We start from the raw sequence: 6000 nt of genomic DNA on the forward strand, positions 1-6000 counted from the left end.
CATACAAAAATGTGTTTGAAAACCTAAGACTAAAGCCCATAGACCATGGCCCAATGACCCTGAATTTTAAAAGTTAAAAAGGAATTTCAAGTAGGACCGGTTGACCGGGGAGTCCGGGCGACTGCGGAAGGATGGCTGGAATTCCAGCATCCTCCGAACAAAGTCGGGCCGGTGGACCGGGGTTGGCCAGGCGACCGCAGAATTGTTTTTGTGGAAACATAAGCAATCCGTCATGGTTTGGGCAGGCGACCGTGATGGGTCGGTCGACCAGGATAGTGTTTTTGAGCTTAAATTTAAATCAAACAGATTGCCCTCGCAGGGGCGACCATCACTGGCTCGGTCAATCGCGACAGTTTGAAATTTGAATTTACAAAAGAGAGCCTGATAAGGGCGGGCGACCGCCGTTCCTCGGTCGACCGCCGCGGCGTGAAAAACTAGCCATTGGGGCTTGCGCAGGTTGACTTTTTCAAGCTAAATTTTTATGGTTTTACCACCAAACAGTCATATTTCCTTGTGGGCTATATATACACTATCTAAACCTTTCTAACCAAGCTTTTGAACATTTTTGAAAGATCAAATCCTCTCTTTTTTAGCTTAAACTTTTCTATCAAAAGCTAAACCTCTTTGAACTTGTATTTCCACATCTTATCAAGAGGAATTCCATAGGCTTTACATTTGTATCTTTCTTTGGAGTGATTGTGAGCTTACAAAGTTTTAATCTGCCTATCAAGAGGCATTGAAAGTTTTTCTTTTTATTTTGTTCTTCATAGAGGGTCTCCGATTCGGCCTGGTAAGAAAGGTGAATCTAGAAGAGGGTCTCCGATTTGGCCCGGTAACGAAGGTGAATCCATTGTAATTGAGGGTCTTAGATTCAGCCCGATAAGAAAGGTGAATCGTTGTAAGAGGGAGTGTTCCCTTGCAAGGCTTCGTGCAGAAAGGGTTTCTCCCCTATGAAGGTTGGAGAAGGTGTGTGTACGGCTTGGAGGTTTGCCATTGAAGAACCTCATTTTTAGTGGAGAATCCCAAGGAGATAAACTTGGAAGAGTGGAGTAGGTCTTGTGATAGACCGAACCACTATAAATCTTGTATTCCTTGTGGATGACTCTTCTTCTCCTTCTTCTTTTGCACATGTGTTGATTGGTAATTTCTAGCCTAACTTGTATTTGTGTTTTTAAATTGAACAAGGGTTAGTAAATGCATGCTAAAGTAAGATCTAAACCCTAACTTTCATATTCATGTTTATTTGAACAAGAATTAGATTAATTTGTGCTTAATTAGCGGATTAACTTTTAATCATCCACCTAATCAAGTCTACAAATTTTAATTAGCCAATTCACCCCCCTCTTGGGAAGTCACACTTGCATTTCATTTGGTATCAGAGCTCAGGCTCTTAAAGAGATTTTTAAGTTTAAAAATCTACAAGAGAAAAGATCCATGACAATCCAAATGGATTCGAGAGAGGCCAATCCGCTCTAATTCCTCAATTTTTTGATGGAACGAATTTTAGAGCTTGGAAAGTAAAAATACTAGCCTATCTTAAATCCATAGACTATGACATTTTAGATGTCATTGAAGAGGGATTTTATTTTTCAAGAAAGTGTATTGAAAATGATATAAAATTATTTTCCTTGAACTCAAAGGCAATGATTTTATTGTGTTGTGGTTTAACTCCAAACATTTTTAAGAATATTTCTAATTGCATCAATGCAAAAGATATTAAGACTACATTAGAAAATATCTATGAGAAAGATGCTTGTCTCCTCTCAAATGATAAAACCTTTGGACAAAAAGAGACTTCACAAAATTCTTTTGCAAATGAAAATTCTTTCAAACATTCAATTTCGGAATTGGAAAGTCAAATAGATATTTTGAAATTAGAAGTAAATGAAAGTTTGAAAAGGAATGAAAAATTAAGTCAATTAAGCAAAATTTTGATAAATAAAAATGATGACTTAATTCATAGATGCAATGCCTTTGAAAAAGAAAACAAAAGCCTTGAAAACACAAACATAGAATTAATTGAAAAATATAAACATGTTTGTGAAAATGAAGAATAACTAAAAACTAATTTAATTCATCAAAAAGAATATCTTAAAAATCAATCAAATGAGATAAAATTAGAAAAAGAACAACTCTCATTAAAGAATCAAAGACTTCAAAAAGAAAAAGATAAACATATTTGGTTAAAGTCTTGTAATTCTAGTTGCTCCTCATCTACCAATCTTTATTCTTGCACTTATTGTGATAGATTTGGACATCACAAATCTAGGTGTAAGCTTAGATTTGTGAAATCTAACAAGTTTGTTTGGATAAGAAAAGATACACTCCCACTAACAAACTTGGGTGGAACCAAAGTGATTTGGGTTCCAAAATTTCCCATTTAAACTATTCATTGAATATATTAATATAATGGGTTGTGCTTTCATTGTCGTATCATATGATTTCATTCCAGATACCTCATTTCATTATTAACATCTTTGTATATAGATTTCATGTGCTTAATTGTTATATTTTATACATTCTCTCTAGATACTATAAGCTAAATGTTAGATCTCTTGTATCTAGATTACTTGTGCTTTAATTATACATCATTTCAAAGTTAAGCGTAGATACATATTATTATACATAATAGAATGTATCTTTGCCATTGAGCTTTAATGAACATCTCATTTAGAAAAATCCATCTAAGTGCAAAATCATATCACTATGTCTCACATCACTATGCACTTAGTACTCATCCACAAAGAAAATCCACATTAGAAAATTTAATGTGAAAACCATATTTGTACTTTCATGAAAATCAACTTCACCATTAGCCCATGAGTTCAACCTAATCTATCAAGTTCATTTCTTTCATATTTGAACTCTATTTTGGACAAATTTGGAGCTTGCTAAATCTTAGAATATTTAACTTGTCTAGTGTATCATTTCTAGCAAAATTAAGAAGCTAAAAGCCATGTCCAAGAAAATCCACTCAAAATTCTTTCTTAGACATCTCTTGTGCCCTGAGTGAGTAAATATTTCTATTTCTTGCACCTAGTTGTCTTTCAACCCACTCTTGTGTGCTTAATGATTATCATTAAATGTATAAGAAATCTTAATGGGTTAAAGTGGATGTGTTCCAAAAGCTTAAAATGGATATCCTCTCATGACTAAGATGAACTTTGAAATTTAGACGAAATTATCTAGTCAAAGTAGTTCATTTTGGAATGCATGTGTCCAAAGTGTTTATCACTTGATATTCTCAAAATCCTTGGATAATTCCCTAAGTTCATATAAGAATATATTATTGAGGGAAGTTGAAAATGAGTCTAGATTCAATATATGATACTCATTTGAGTAAATTTGAAAATGTCATAAGAATCTAGTATCATTGATTGGGCACTTACTCATTATGGTGGTTGGCATAAAATGCTTTGTGATGGGAACATATGTCTCCCACACATCTTGGTTTTCTAAGGGCTTACGCACTTTGTGCTTAATGCCTATCTTTGTTTTAAAAGTGGTTTATGGATAATCATGGATGTTGTGATAGGAATAACCCTTCATCCATGAGATCTACATTGTGTTCACATAGAATGGTTTAAAAATTAAAAAAATGCAAATGTATGTGAACCCATCATTAAAGAGAGTAATTTAATAGTAATACTCATTAAATCTCTTTAATAAAAGGCATGGAATCTAAAAGGAAGTATATATATATATATATATATATATATATATATATATATATATGAGGAAAAGGATTGTACGCTCGACCGTACCTAAAGTTAGGTACGGTAGAGTGCCAAATCACATGGGTCCCCCATTTTTGGTGGGCATTTAAACCATTCATTTGCAAGGCCCCATCATAGATAGGGTGCATACCAAAAATCAGCTCCATAGGATCATCCTAACCCATCCATTTGTGGAGGCCAAAATGGACAGACAGTGTTTGTCCACAAATCTGCCCATTTTGCCCTCCAGTTTTGGAGGGGTTAGGATGATTCAATGGTGCTGATTTTTTGTATGCACCCTATCTATGTTGGGGCCTTGCAAATGAATGGTTTAGATGCCCACCAAAAATGGGGGACCCATGTGATTTGGCACTCTACCGTACCTAACTTTAAGTACGGTCGAGCGTACAATCATTTTCCTCTATATATATATATATATATATATATATATATACACACACACATTATGCCTATGTGTGTGATCTATAGATATCTTCATTTGAGTATCTTTAAGATAGATCACTATAGAGATTGAGTGAGTTATTAATATGAGAAATCTAGAGTCACTCAAACTTGTATCTAGTTGTCGTCATAGGATAGAGTTGCTTGTCCTAGGATTGGGTGCCTCAAGAAACTTATGTGATTTTGCTATCCTTGGTGTGCTTTTTGTTTATTTATAGCACTCTATATACGTTTATTCCCCTTTTTATAATATTAGCTCATGGTAAGATGTTAAACCTTAAAGTTAAAAGCTACTCAATTGGTACTTTTAGTTTTCTTACTTGATGAAAAGGAGAATGTACCCTCACTTTAATTAAAACACTTAATTCCTTTGGCCTCTTGCCAACATCTTCACCATGGTAAGTCATATGTGCCTTGAATTATCACATATATATATATATATATACTTATATATATTATATGGACATAATTAGGGGGAGCATGGTCTGCTAGGTTGTTATCTCTTTTCGTATCACTTGACTACCCCTAGCAAACATGCAATTGTAGCCCAAGGATTGTTTTTCAATCATTCACCTCTAAAACCCTTGGCGACTATGTCTTGGACAATCCTTTGGATTCATACCCTGTATGAGCCTTTAACAAAGGGGGAGCTATACATGTATAATATATGTCCTTCTATCTTATCATATGTGGGTAGATATGATTACTACATTCCATATGATAAGTGCACTCATTTGGAGCCTCATTGCTCCATCTATGCTGTAGTTTGGGTCTTGTCATATGCCTTCTTATTTTAGATCATCTCTCATGTATGGCAAGTACCCTTAGCCTGAGCATCAATGTCAAATCCTCATAGGCTTTATACTTATCTTGGATAGACTCATATGTTTCTATCTCTGCCAATGTGTGGGACCCGATCCCGCGAGAGGGGTGGGGCGCGAGCCGTCACGCCCTCTCTTGGTCTCTCGTACCCACGCGATTGGCGTGTGCTCTTTTAGTATTGATTTTAATTCATCTTTTATGTGAACTTGGGATCACTAAGGTAATCCGAATTCCACATAAAAGAGACTGACAGAGTCGCCACCTAGATGTGAGATCTAGGACCCATAATTAACCAGAAATCTAGACTCGCTACATGGTTACAAGAATGGAAGGTATGGGGAGTTATCCACCACATGCACCATTCCTGCCCGATTCCAAAAGTTAACTCTTTTAAATTTATTTTAAATGGCTCATTCAACTCTTTGTTAGTGTGCGAACTACGTGACATGCATCCTATGATCTAATTTCAGTGTGAATCCTAAATGTGTATCTTGATTTCTTTATTTGTATCTAAGTGAAAGTTCTCCTAAAATTCTAATTTCATGGAAAATCCTAAGTGATTTAATTAAGCATTTACAAGAAAATTAATATACAAAACCCCACAATTTGTTGTGGAGCCGACTCGCGGTTGGTATGCCATCAGACATCCAAGCTGCCTACGTACCCAAGCCTCACTGGGATCAGAGTCGACGTAGTTCGGTGGACCTAAGCTAAGCTACTTATGCCTAACTCAACTAAGACACCGATCTAGACTGATTTGACTGTTTCAACAGTTTTAAGAGGAGTTATTTAATTCAAGTTGAGGATTTTATTATCCTAGGATTTCATCTAAGATGCTATATGATTCTTATCTAAATGCAAGTTGTTCTTTAGACTAATGCAGGTTAGCCTACATCCTAGTTTACTAGGCTTATCCTAGGGAAAGATTGGGTGACTAGTGTAACTAGACCTAGGGTACGGTTGCTATCCATAGCAAACGTACGTGATGAGGCTGGACTCC

The sequence above is a fragment of the Tasmannia lanceolata genome, unplaced genomic scaffold (genome assembly GCF_043159265.1).
Source record: "Tasmannia lanceolata isolate RefF3 unplaced genomic scaffold, GAP_Taslan_0.1 ptg000018l, whole genome shotgun sequence".
NCBI classification, from domain to species: domain Eukaryota; kingdom Viridiplantae; phylum Streptophyta; class Magnoliopsida; order Canellales; family Winteraceae; genus Tasmannia; species Tasmannia lanceolata.